Source organism: Narcine bancroftii, chromosome 8 (assembly GCF_036971445.1).
Source record: "Narcine bancroftii isolate sNarBan1 chromosome 8, sNarBan1.hap1, whole genome shotgun sequence".
In the NCBI taxonomy this organism is placed as follows: domain Eukaryota; kingdom Metazoa; phylum Chordata; class Chondrichthyes; order Torpediniformes; family Narcinidae; genus Narcine; species Narcine bancroftii.
In genome coordinates this window covers 30,724,162-30,738,626 of record NC_091476.1, presented here as the reverse complement: position 1 = coordinate 30,738,626, position 14,465 = coordinate 30,724,162, and the positions used below count along the sequence as shown (strand labels likewise).

Here is a 14,465-nt window from a genome sequence, read left to right as displayed (position 1 = left end):
AAACAATCAGAAAACTAAGATATTGAATTACAGTAAAACTCATTATTTGGCACCTATAGGTATTGATAGATGCCGGAGAAGTGTATTTTCCAGATGCTTGAAACTAATTCTTACAATGCCTAACTTATACACCTGCATTAAGAATAAAAAGTTTAAAACACAAAATTAAAAAATATACTATACTGTACTTACACTAAACCTTAAAGGATTACTTTATTTTCAGTCATATACTTTGAAAACTGTCACTGAATCTGAAGTTTCCTCCCCCTCCATGGAACTGCCCAAAAGATGATTAACATGATAGATAATTAACCCCCTCCCATCCCCCAAGTTTACAGATAAAGCCTCTGACCAAGGCGACTCTTACTAAGCAGGGATAAGGAGACACTTTAAAAGAGTTACCTCTCAGCAAGTAAATAAACTTACCATTCTCCACGTTGAAATCATTTCTTGCCTCTAATTTACATTCAGTGGGATGAATTAAATTGTTTCTTGTCCTCACAGATCTTTATTTTATTTCAAGATATCTTTATTTAAGTTTGCAATAGTTCAAAAATTAAACAATACATTATATCTTGAAATACAAAATACAAGAAAAAGAAAAAAACTAATTCAAAACCCTGACCACTATACAAGGTTGGAAAAATGAACTAACACGTGAGCATCAAATGGCGACAACCTGGAAATAGATAGCACTTCAAAGCTAACGACAACCCTAAAACTTTCGATTGTGGTCATGGTCCAAAAAAGGACCCCATGCCTTTAGGAAATTAGTATTTGAATCTTTAATGGCATATCTAATTTTTTCTCAACTTAAACAAGATATAATATTATTTAATCTTTGTTTGTGGGTAGGTGAAGTGTTATCTTTCTATTTAATCAAAATTGTACATCTGACTTTCAATGAAGTAAATGATAAAATTTGGTTTTGAGTTGAAGTCAATAAAAGTCATCTTAAATGATCTGAAAAGAGCAATTAAAGTGCAAGGTTCCAATTTAATCGTAAGAATCACCATTAATGTTTGAAAAATAACTTTCCTTTTTTTTTCTCAACTAGGGCAAGTCCAAAACATTTGAATCAAAGAAGCCTCAGCAATTTTACATTTGTCACAGAAAATTTATATCAGAATAAAAATTAGATAATTTAACTTTAGACATCAAGGTCTTCTTAATGTTGGGCACAATATTAGATAGTGTACCTTTAAGCCGGAAGTGGTAACAAGTCGGTTTCTGTGTTTTGTTTTTGTAGCTGCATAATATGAAAATTCCTGGCTGAGGTGAATCCAAGCGACAAATATCTCTATTTCTTTATAACACTTGATTTTTTCTGATATAGGCATAATTCTCATTTGTTGAAAATGATGTGCAGGCCTGACCTCTACACTGCTGATGTCAGGTATCATGATGCCACTTTCTTTTCTTAGGGTGGAGTGAACTGTTTGTTACCGACCCAGAAACAAATTGAATAAAGACAGAGGTAATAAATGATTTAAAGAAAAACAGATAGATTGTTATTATTCCATCATTTCCTTCGTGGAACCCCCTACACCTTTCCACAGAACCCAGGGTTCTATGGAACCCAGCTTGGGAAACCCTGAATTAGACAATTTTCAGAAAATGGAGCTCAAAATTGTCTGTAACAGCATTCAGATCAGTTGGATACTCTGTAGCTTAATTGTATGTTTCTATAGCCATTGGGAGCCTTTGGAGGATGAGGATCTGCTCTAGCATTACTTAAAATTATCCCTTCCTAATTCATCGTTGGAAAACCTGGGCCTGAAGCAAGGCCAGGTATCTTCAAATGTAGCCATAAAGCCTTTTTATTCCAAAGTGTGACTGTTACCATGATGGGAGGCCTCAGCTATTATAATTCTTGCCAGAGATGGTGACCTCCAGCACTAGAAAGCAAATTCTTGGAGAGCTCTTCCATGGTGCAGTTATAGCATAATATTGCTGTGATTTTTCAAACAATATGATTTTGATGCATTATCAAGAGGATGTCCCAGGACTTGTTATTCCAATGTGCATGAGGGATTGCTTGTACAAGCTTCAAGATCATCCATCCAGAGATTCTCACAAAACTGGTGCAGGTCTCCCATGTAACAGATTTTTTATGCTTTCTAGGCCAAGGTCACCCAAATTTGACTGTTTCATTTTTGGAGTTTTAGAAAGTAGAATTTCCATTTGGATTCATTTTTTTTTTAATCCCCATGTGTGACTCCAAGCTCCTATCAAATCTCTATTCTCCCTCCCAATTGCCCTTTAATTAACCCCTAATATTAATTTATATAATGGGGGAACAGAAGGAAGATAATAATGTTACCCCTAGACATTGCAATGAATAATATTATTTTAAATGGAGAGTAATAAACAGCATTGAGGTGGAAGCAGTTCCTTTTCTTTGATTTATTCTGGTATAATTTAATGGTTGGTAAGGCACAGCACTTAACATCCGTTATTATCTTCTCTTGAAAAGAGTTGGGATGGCTTATTCATGAACTAAAATCTGAAAAGGTGCTGCCACACTACAGTTAAGCCGGTGTTTCAAGGACTTTAACCTCACCACTATAATATTCCAACAATACATCTCCAAGTCCTGATCGAATGTGATCTGCAAGGCTATTGAGAAGTGATGCTGCTTCCATGTTCTCACTGCTCTTCTTCTGGTGGGAGGATGTGCTGCTGAAGGACTGTTCATGGCTTTCACCCTATTGATCTGAAAATATTATGGGCTTCAGTTATTGGAAACAGTTTGTTGAATACGATGTCTCAAGGGTAAAATGGACTGAGCAAGTTTCAAACAAATGGCACAATTATCAACTAACAATCATTGGGATTGATTATCTATTTTTAATTCAATATATTATTGTAGATTGTTAGCTACAGCAAGGAAGAATTCCTGTGCATTTGTACACCCACTTCAATTGATCTTTTAAAAAGAGAGCTTACACACACACACACACACACACACACACACACACACACACACACAACTCTTCATGGCAGTGACATTAAATTCTTGTGCACTCTTCTAAATGGAAATCTAGCAGAATCCTCTTTCTTAGTCTTAAGGTTCACAAGTGCATTAATTGAGGAAAGATTTTGTAAATTATGAGGTGAGCCAGTCAATCAGCTCCTATTTCTGTAACATGTTCTGTTCACGAGCGCACTGCATTAGAAATTGTTTGGGACATCTTCTGAAATTCTGGAATAGGGATCAGCTCGTTAACTTAAATTAAAACTATGGACACAAATAAACTTCCACTGATGATTTAATGTCATTGAAAGTGATTAGTGGGCATGGGATGTTCAATTCCTGTGCTATTATAACTTCAAGGGAAGACAATAAATAAATTTTCATGTTAATAAATCCTCATTGAAACCTTGATAATGAGATGTGAGGTGGTATTAAGTGGTTACATATATGTGGAGGGGCCAGAGATGATAGGATATAGGACAGAAGGCTTGAGAAATTGAGGGACAACTGGAGGGTGCAGCCATTAGGAAGGGGAGGTTGGAATGAAAAGTCTTTCCCTCTCTCAAAGAAAAATATGTACAGAAGTTGGATAAAAAAATGGAATCAATGGAATTAGACAGGGGTGGGAGTTTCCTCAAATTAAAAAAAAAATCAACATACATTCCATTAGTTTTAGGAATGTCCAGGAGGACAATAATGTGTTGTTCCTCAAATTTATGTTTGGCCTCTTCCTGACAATGGATACGGTAAAGAACAGACATGTTACTGCTGGAATATTTGGAGGAGTTCAAATTGGGGGAGCTCAGATTTAGACCCATAAATAGAGCACAGGTGTTTGGCAAGGTGATCACCTAATCTGTATAGGTCTCAGCAATATAAGGAAAGATACGCTAGGTACTTAAAATACAGTACATCACTGGTGAGTTATGATCATTGGAGAATAAGTTCACTCACTGATGAAACAGATTTGAGCAATTTCTGCAGGGATTTCCTGAGGCTGAGATAACTATTTGCCAAATCCAGGAACTTTTCAATGAGTTGTAGTAAAGCCATACATTTTGTGACAGAGTTCTGATGAAGAATCAGTGAACTGAAACATTAACTCTGTTTCTCGTCCCACGAATGCCACTTGACCTGATGGTTGCAGTATTTTAAGTATTTTTTTTCTCCAGATTTCCATTATCAGTATTTTTTTCAGACTTTCAAAACTTTATTTCATTGTTATAAGATCAGGAATGTTACTTTGAACTACAAACAAAAAGTTTAAAATCTGACTATAAGAAATATTTCTATTTTTCTTCATAGGCTCCAGATAACCACAGAGATGGTGCTGTGTGTGTGTGTGTGTCTAATTTATATCTATATATAGATATATAGGAGATATATACACAAATGTGTGTGTGTTAATGTAATGTAAAGTGGTTAGATCTTGCATTTTTTTTATGTGCAAAGCAGAGACAAAATGTCTTAGAACATACTAACTCAGATGTGAAACTAGGTTGGAGTTGTGTTTATCTTTAGTACAATTACATGTGAGGAAAAAGTTGCCAAAAGATTTGGTTTAATTATTTGTTTCCACAAAATAATTTTGTGGCTGCCCTTGGTTACTGTGCTTTGTAGAAAGACTTTCAAGACAACTATCAGATTCCTTATAAGAGGACCAGGCATCCATGTGTGAATACATAATTAAGTTTCCTTGAATTATGCAGTTCCTATCCTCATGGCAGAATTTGAAAAAAAAAACAGATTTAAATAAATGACCATTTATAATTATTTTAAAAAAAAATCCAAGACCGGTATTTGCATGAGGATTATACACTGAAAAATGTTGTCTGATGAGTTGTTTGTAATTTTTTATCATGTTGGATGCAAATCATTATTTATGCATTCTTTAGTTTGGCTTGATTATGTCCTGCAATTTTATAGGCACATGCTTGGTGAAGAGAGAACAGACAGAAGTAATCTTGTAGTGTGGAGCCTGAGCAATCTCTGTCCCTCAGGTCTATAGGAAAGTTTCGAGTAGGGCAATTCTTAAATCAAAAAAGATTAAGGGCATATTTCTTGAAGAATGGTATCTAACTTGTCACAGATCTCTGTTGAATAATGAGGAGCAAGAATATATTAAAATATCATGCAGTTTTTTAAATGGAAAAGAAAATTCACCTAACATCTTGTTGCAAAAGTCAGGTTTATCACAATAAGATTTTGATGCAATCAATATATGCAAGAAAATTGTTTTCTTAAGAAATTAGTAAAAATGAAAGAATACAGATAGTTTGCCTTTTTAAACACTACTTTCATAGCCCTACTGAAAGTGAAGACTCACTGTGACAGTAAATGTAAATATTGCTGATGGTCAGATCTCAAAAGGGAAGTGTGCTCATTTTCCTAAGAAAATTAGTTTCCTCACATTATTTTTTTTCTTCTGGACTCCTGACAAAATCAAATATACAACTTCAGTCCCCCTTGCAATACCAATCCAAAGGTGCAGTTCACCAACACAAAATCTCCTTATTGTGTACACACAATTAAAATAATGTCCTATTATGCAACAAGTTATCCCATCACATGACCAATTACTGAAGCTCAAATGCTTTAATCAAGCTTGTTAACACAAGTTATGACCACACCAGTTATTGTTAAGTGACATCAAAATAAAATAGAACATATAATATCACAATGTAGCCAGATTGCAGAATTCCACTTTTCACATCATACTGCCCCTTGTCCCTGCACCTTTTTGACAAAATGTAATTCAAAAGAGGGTACTTATCCAATTGAATTTTCAAATGAAAAAATTGTTTGCCATTGTTGTCTGGATAGATAGGCTGCAAATCAGGCACAATTCAGATTTGACTTTCAGTTGGATTTAAAACAGATTGGAAAAATATCTAAGACTGAGAAAAATAAACATGTTCTTGACAAATATTTATTTATTTTGTTAACATAGCCATAGGTTTAAATCACAGATGTTGTGTGTGTGGATAGTTACAACTGAAAAGGAACAGCTGGTACATTTTTAAAATCAGACAATAATGAGACTTTCATGTTATATTTAAAAGTTGATGGAATTAAGGTTTTAACTGGGGAAAGAAGTTTTTTTCCACAATTGCACAGAACTAAAAAAAAATGTATTGGCAAAGCAACAAAAATTTTGGAGATCAAAATTTACAAGAGTATACACAGGAGCTTAGGCAGCATCTATGGGGAGAGAAAAAAATTAATGTTGCAAGGGTTTGGAAAAAAAATCAGAAATCAAAGATTGTTAAGCTGCAGAGAAGGGAGAAAGTAAAAAATAATGATGAGGGAAATGTTTGTTGAGGGCAGTAGTCAACAGATATCAAGAACAAGAAGAAATGAGAGTTATCAAGGTGAACAAAATCAACAAATTCGGGGCAGCATTTCTTAAAGATTATATCTTGCTTGATATCCTTATTTCTACTTTAAATTCACCCTCCACTTCCAACATTGAACCAAGCTTTCTACTGCATTAAACTCTTAATGACTGACATAAATTTATGTCGAGTAGGCTCATCCTTGTCATCTTGGTAGTTCCACCTTTTTCTACCCCTTGAACTGTTTAGCTAAATTGTCTTTCTTAAAAGCTTCACATTGTTTTCCCCCAAATAAGTAATTACCACTTCTGCTACATCACACTGCTGTCAAGTAACATTGTCTTAACCTCATTTAAACCTTTATTTTATCATGTATTTTTTTTTTCCATAGGTGTGTAATAGCTAACAAAAATGCCTTGCCAATGCTTCTCCTTTGAAATGCCTGGCTTCATTCCCAACACTAAATTCAAAATTGTGCACCCCCACCCTTGACACACTACTCACTATTCTTTTGCATTGCTACATAATGGCTAAAATAATTCTCCTGAATGCAAATTAGTTCTGTATCTTCTGCACAGCCTGTATTCAAGATAATATTAGGATAATGGAAATCTCCTGTGATTACTGCCTGACAATTTTGCAGTGCCCAGACATTTTCTTGCACATTTGCATTTTCATCTTATGGATTGTTCAGAGATTTATAGTTCACTCTCCACAGTCTGATTGTATCTTTTTATTCCTTTGCTTCAACTGCTACAGCCTCACTACAGATTTCAGATTTATTGTCAGAGTACATACATGGCATCACATACATCCCTGAGATTCCCTTCTTTTCCTGCAGGCATGGCAAAATTACTAATAATTGGCAGTGGAAAACATAAACTATGCACAGTGTAAACATGAAAACAAATAAAAGAACTATAAACAGATAGAAAATATAAACAAACTGACTGCAACATGAGAGAACAAAGAAAATCAATAAAGTGCACAAGTAAGAGTCCTTAAATGAGTCTCTGATTGAGTTTGTCATTGAGGAGTCTGATGGTGGAGGGGTAGCAGCTGTTCCTCAACCTGGTGGTGTGAGTCTTGTGGCACCTCTACCACTTTCCTGATGGCAGCTTCAAGAACAGAATGTGTGCTGGGTGGTGTGGGTCTTTGATGATTGCTGCTGCCCTCTGATGGCAGCGTTCCCTGTAGATGTACTCAATAGCAGGGATGGTTTTGCCTGTGATGTCCTGCGCTATATCCACTACGTTTTGGAGGACTTTATGCTTAGGAGTATTGGTGTTTCCATACTAGACCATGATGTAGTCAGTCAGCAAACTTCCCACCAAACCTCTAGAAGTTTGCCACAGTTTCTGGTGTCATACCAAACCTCCACAAACTCCTCAGGATGTAAAGGCTCTTACGTGCTTTTTACACGATACATTTGGTGTGTTGGGTTCAGAAAGATCCTCCAAGATGGTGACTCCCACGAACCTAAATTTTTTCACCCTCTCCACCTCTATTCCTGCAATGATATCTGGATTGTATACCTCTGGCTTTACTTTCCTAAAGTCAACAATCTTCTCCTTAGTTTTGGTGACATTGAGTGTGAAGTTGTTGTTGGTGCACCATTCAGCAAAGTATTCAATATCCATCCTGATGCTTCCTTAATACAACCCACTACTGTGGTATCGTAGGCAAATTTATAGATGGTGTTATTGTTGTACCGAGCTTACACAGTTGTAGGTGTAGTGTAAAGTGAATAGAGCAGGGAGCTAATAATACAGCCCTGAGGTGCTTTGGTATTGATGGAGCTTGTGGAGAAGTTCTTACTAATCTTCACTGATTGTGGTCTGGAGGGGAGGAAATCAGTGATCCATCAAATAGTGAGAGGTTAACTCCCAGATCTTGGAGTTTGCTGAGCAGTTTTGAATGGATGATGGTGTTAAATGCCAAACTGTCGTCAATAAAGAACATCCTGATGTAAGCACCTTTGCTGTCCAGGTGTTCCGGGGCTTTGTGTAGAGCCAATGAGATGGCATTCTATTTTTCTATGTTAGTCGGACTGGAACATACCCATCATCGCTCAGACAGAACTTGATCTGCTTCATCACCAGCCTTTTAAAACATTTCATCACTGATGATGGAAGTGCTACTGGTCGATAGTCATTAAGGCAGGTTATTGCACTCTTCTTAGGCACCAGTATGATTGATGCCAATTTTAAACAGGTGGGTACCTTGGTAAGTTTATCAGCACAGATCTTTAATACTTAGCCAGGTTCTCCATCTGGGCCAGATCCATTCCTCAGATTCACTTTCCTGAGGGCAACATGCATGTCATCCTCAGATACGGACAGGATCAGGTCATCGGGGGACATGGAGGAGCATCATATCAGGCATAGAAGGCATTGAGTTCCTCTGGGAGAGAAGCTTGCTACTTTTCCAGATTTAATGTTGTAGCAGGTCATGGCATTTAGGCCCTGCCACAACTGTTGGATGGCCTTTGTTGTTTCCATTCTCATCCAGAACCTCCACCTCACCCAGGAGATAGCTTTTCATATGTCATACCTGCTCCTGCTGCATCAGACTTAAATACCTGTGACGTGGCTCTCAGTAGGTTCTGGATCATCCAGGTCTTCCGGTTGGTGAAAACCCTGAATGATTTGGTGGGGATACGCTCATCCACAGCAGTTTTGATAAAATGTGTGACAGCCTCGGTGTACTGGTTCAGATGCTCAGCAGAGTCCTTGAGCCCTGCCTGTTGCGAGGAAGTCCTGTAACTGTTTTTCAACCTCACGTGACCACCTTCTTGTTGTCCTGACCTCTGGGCCTCTCTTTTTTAGGCTCTGTCTATATGAAGGCAGAAGGAGTACATCCAGGTGACCAGGCTTGCCAAAGTGTGATCTCAGGAAAGAACGGTAGGCCTCCCTTATCTTGGTGTACAGGGACCTCTGGTACAGCAGGTGACATGCTGGTGTAGTTGGGCAGGGTTTTCTTGACACCGGCCTGGTTAAAGTCACCGACTAAGATTTGTCGTGCGTTGGGCTGGGCCATCTCTTCTTTATTGACCACATCATGCAGCCCCACAAGTTCCTGCTTGTAATTGGCATGGGGAGGGATTTAAAGTCTGGTGAGAATCACGTATGGTTTTTAGACTGACATGTCAGAAAAATTGCAGAAAAAAATCAACATAATTACTGTCCTTGTGGTCGTTCACACTGGTACCTTTTTAGACTGCATGTACCTGAGTGCAACAGTCCCAGTGGTTGGATGTTTAGTGGAGTGAATGACTGACAATGAATTTTTCCAGCACTATTTACACTGCAGGGTACCTCCAAAATGTTGTAGGGGGTCCTGCAGATAAATCCCAGTGCAGGAATTGACACAAGATGTCTGCACAATCCTCTTTAGACTGTCCGTGTAGTGGCAAAATTCCTTGATTATGCCGTTACATGCCTGCAGTCTAAAAACTATAACTGATGAAAACTCTCAGGGTAATCGAGATTTGCTCTGAGGCAGTAGAGCAGGAGGTCGATGTAACTCCAATGTCCGTACACCACCCAGTAGTAACGAAAAAGCCCACTCCACCCCCTCTCCCTTTTCCAGAATCTGAGAATATATCCAGTCTCTGGATGGTGAAACGATCTGTTTGGATAGTGGATAGTTGGATTTGATGTCCGTTTCAATGTATGACACCTCTGGCGTTGAGAACAAACATTTAACCAACATTATATTTTAACTTCTTTCACTATCTATTCTGAAAGTCTTATAAATGAATAACATTAAACCATGCCTGCCCCACTTTACGGCAGAATTCTCCAATAGCTACAGATCTGCATTTCTCTGTGTCCATTCATCAGGGTCACAAAGTCACACAGCATGGAAACAAGACCTACTGATCGATACTTCCTTGCCAACCAAGATGTCTTTCTGTGCTAATCCTATTATTCTGCACATGGCAGGTATCCCTTTCCTTTTCACGATTCCGCCCAAATGCCTTTTAAAGACTGTGATTAGATGGTTTATTCCACATATTTACCTCCCTGTGTGTGAAAATTTTGGCACTTGCATTTCTTTTAAACATTTCCACTGTCACCTAAACCAATAACCTTAAACTGTAACTGTCTACCCTATCAATGCTCCTCATAATTTAACTAACTATTGTAAAGCCACCTTTCAGCCTTCTGGGCTCCAGTGTCAACCATCTTGGCTACCCAACCTCTCCATGTAACCAAAGCTCTCTATTCCAGGTAACATCCTGCACTCTTTCTCACGTTATCACATCCTTTTGTAGCGTGGTGACCAGAAATAGACAAAATATGCCAAGCATATTCTAACCAATGTCTTATTCAGCTGCAACATGATGTTGCCATTTTCAAACTCAATATTCCTGGCTGTGAAGACAAGTGTGCTGAATAGTCAAGTCGAATTTATTGTCATCTGATTGCACAAGTGCAACCTGACAAAACAGCACTCCCCAGTCCTTGGTGTAAAACATGCTGACACATAAACAAGACAGAACACATATACAGACAAGCAATACATACGCAGGATAAGTATTTAATCTATACAAATAAATAAATAAGTATTGCTTCATGAATATGAGTGTCTATCCAACTCTGTCATGGAATTAGGAACATATTTGACTGCTGTTAGCAGAACAGGGGCTTCCTGTAGTCCCATTAAGTGATATCCCCTTTCTTATTTCTAAATTTTGTTCATAATATCTTCACTTGCCTATCCTTACGGAGTACTCCCTGAGTAATGCTGTAATGATCCTCCTGATCAGTCATGAAATTCCTCCTCCCCTTTGGACTATCCCTGTCACATGTGAAAATATTTCACAGAAATACTGCATTGCAATTCTTGACCCTCCCTCAGCAATGTTTCTGTGACCACCTCGATCTCATAATCTTTCAACTGAGTTGTTTTACCTGCAAGGGTACATGCATTAAAATAACTGCAGTTCAGCCAACCAGTCTCTCCCGATCTCCAGGTGTTCTCTCCACTAGTTTTGCTTGCTATATTTATGACATATGCTTTGTTTTCTGTCTCCTCCTAACAACCTCCTCCCTCCCTCCCCCCCCCTCCACCCCATACCACTAGTTTAAACCCCAATAGCACTGGCAAACCTTCCACCCTCAGGATATTGGCCTTCCTCCAGTTTAGGTGCAGCCCATTTTTTGCACAGATCACTCCAATTTCCAGAGGACATTCTAGTTACACATATATGTGAGGGTTTTTTTCCCCCCATGCATCATTTAGCTCCCCTATGTTCCTACTTCTGGCCCCACTACCTCATAGAATAATGCTGAGGCTACTAGAATAGGGATCATGTTGATGAACTTCTTGCCTTACTCCCTGAATTCCCTTTGCAGTAGCTCACTACTCATTTCCTTGATGTTGTTATAAATTTAAATTTAATTTTGGACATACAGCACAGTAACAGGCTATTTTGGCCCATGAGTCCAAGCTGCCCAATGTACACCCAATTAACCTATACCCCCAGTACGTTTTGAATGGTGGGAGGAAACCAGAGCCTCTGGGGAAAATCCATGCAGGCACAAAAAGAATGTACAAACTCCTTACAGACAGTGTGAGATTTGAACTCCGGTCCCAATCGCTGTACTGTAAAGGCGCTGCGCTAACAGCTATGCCAACCGTGCTACTCTACATGGACAACAAATCACCTTCCCCTTCCCCAAAGCTGGTTCTCTGAGATGTCATCGAGCACATGGGAGGCAAAGTGCAGGCACACTCTCGGCCACAGAAACACCTGACTGCCCCTCTGGCTGTTGAGTTCCTGACAACTTACTCATTTATTCTTTCATCTTTCATCTGTATAAACGAGCCACTGATCTAGTTTTGGCTGCTTTCCCCTGAGAGATCATTGGACCAACTCCCCTTAAGTGCATCCAAAATGGTTAATTTGCTGAAGAATGCAACAGTCACAGGAGGCGGGCAACTTTTGCCTGACCACTGCTGGTCACCTGTAGACCTGACTGAATCTGTGGTGTGACCACCTTCATGTAACTCCTGTCCACTTCTGCCTCCTATATGATCTTCAGTTGTATCCAGCTGCTGCTCCACTCCATCCATGCAGTCAGAAAGGTGTCATAGGTGGACAACCTTCTTGTAAATCCCATCGTCAGGGATACTTGATCTCTCACGTTTCACAAGAGTGGCATATCACTCTGCTGCCTGCCAGTTTTACTCTGAACTAAATACGGTACAAAAGAAAGTAAATCCTTCCCTGACTTACTGTGCTACTACCACTCAGCCTCTCTGTTGAAGCCTCACTTATCAAAGTCTCTGCACTTTGATTTTGAGAAACAACCTGCCTCAGAATGGCTGCCCCAGCAGAGCTCAAACCTTTTTTTAAACTGCTCCTTACCCTCCTCACAAAAGGTGCACAATTTATCTACCTCACACACTATCATCCTTGCATTTATAAAAATTAATGACAATGAAAAATAAAGAAAATGTGCATTCTATTGTGGAGTTGTGAAGTACCAGATCCATAGGTGACTCATTAGCATGGGATTTTTCATGTCAGTGAGCAAAATGCAAAATAAACAATGTTCACATGAAATAAATTAAGTGTTAGTATTTATAGTTGGATTTACTTTGCTAATTAATGAGATATTGAGTTCTGGGGCTTAAAAGATATTTAAATATTTCACTAGCATTCAGCAATGTACACTCTAACAATGGTTTTGGATGGAAGAAGCAGACATTTTCTAAATTAGTGCAAATTGGGTCTAGAACAGTTTGGCACCAGACATTTTGACCCTCACACTTTGGCCTCATAATTTGGCACCGGACATTTTGGCGGCCACAGTTTGGCCCTAGGCATTTTGGCCTGTAAGCCCTACTCACTGTCTGCTGGGTGGCTCTGTTCTGCCACACTGCCTGAACCCCCTGCATTGCAGAAACTCCCACCCTCCAAGAAACCGCTCCCCTGGAAAACAAGGGCATTTCGTAGCTGAAAGCGATATATTTGAATTATTAAAAACATCAAAAGCAAGGGCTTTTATTAAATTATAATGATATATTTATTATATTTATTGTAAATTAATGCAAGTTTAATTATATGTCATGGAATATTTAATTAATTGAATTTAAAATTATTTTAAAAATTTAAAACACTCATTAAAAACAATCCAGTTGTCATAAAAATTATGGTTATATAAATGTGATTATTTATCACTTCATTAACACTTTATTTGTACGAGTTGATTATATGTGATTATTTATCACTCTATTACCACTTAAACAGAGATGATCATGTGATAAATCACATGAACCTATGTATAATGACTGATTATTTGTATAATATGTATAACAATAAGTCCCAAAATGTTTGCCACGGAAGCAGTTTCCTGGGGGGAGGTAGTTTCTGAAATGCCGGGGGTGTAGGCAGTGCTGCAACACCGTGGGGATCTGGGCCAATGCCAAACTGTTGGTGTCAAAATGACCGAAAGGCTAGATAAGTCATTTTTTTATTGCCAAAATGTCCAGTGGCAAAATACGAGCACCAAAATATCTGGTGCCAAACTGAGGACGCCAAAATGTCCGGTTCCAGTGTTAATTATCTCATGTATTATCGCTGTATAAAACTTGTCATGCTGACACAACAGTGGGGCACACAAAGTTATAAACAGGACTTAACAATCTTAATGATTGTATTTTCTCCTGTTAACAATCTTATTGGTTGTATCTTCTTCAACATTGTGAACAGATGCAAGGATGACCGTAACACCCATGTATATGAAAACCTAATGCATAATAATCAATCTGTTCTTCATAGAATCCGCCCGCATATCACCTACAGACCAGTTCCTTTCTCAATATTATAAGGTAAGAACTGTTTACTAAGGTAAACAGTTTACCGTTTATAGTATTTGTAGATGTGTAAAATTAGTTTCATTTGCATTTTATTTGTTTATCATTAGGAATGCAAAGCAATTAACCCCAGTATATTTTTGTAACTCGCACTGGTAGAGGAGTGATGAGCAAAAAGGAATTGATGTATAGATCTTGGGAGTCTATTACTTGAACATTTTCAATCCATGTTTCACACTAATAACAATTCAAGGGTGGAACAGTGCAAGGTTAGCTTCAGCTAAACTACAGAAATGCTGGAGGAACTCAGCAGGTTTGCAGCT

General features: G+C 38.3%; 1 long non-coding RNA gene across 1 annotated transcript in view; it reads left to right on the top strand.

Moving 5' to 3' along the window:
* Positions 1-14,465, top strand: part of LOC138741697 (uncharacterized) — a 45,643-nt gene that overhangs the window by 29,483 nt on the left and 1,695 nt on the right. Inside the window, exons 3-4 of the long non-coding RNA XR_011343672.1 lie at positions 9,141-9,215; positions 14,108-14,157. This is a non-coding gene — a long non-coding RNA (uncharacterized lncRNA). The remainder of the gene's footprint in view (positions 1-9,140; positions 9,216-14,107; positions 14,158-14,465) is intronic.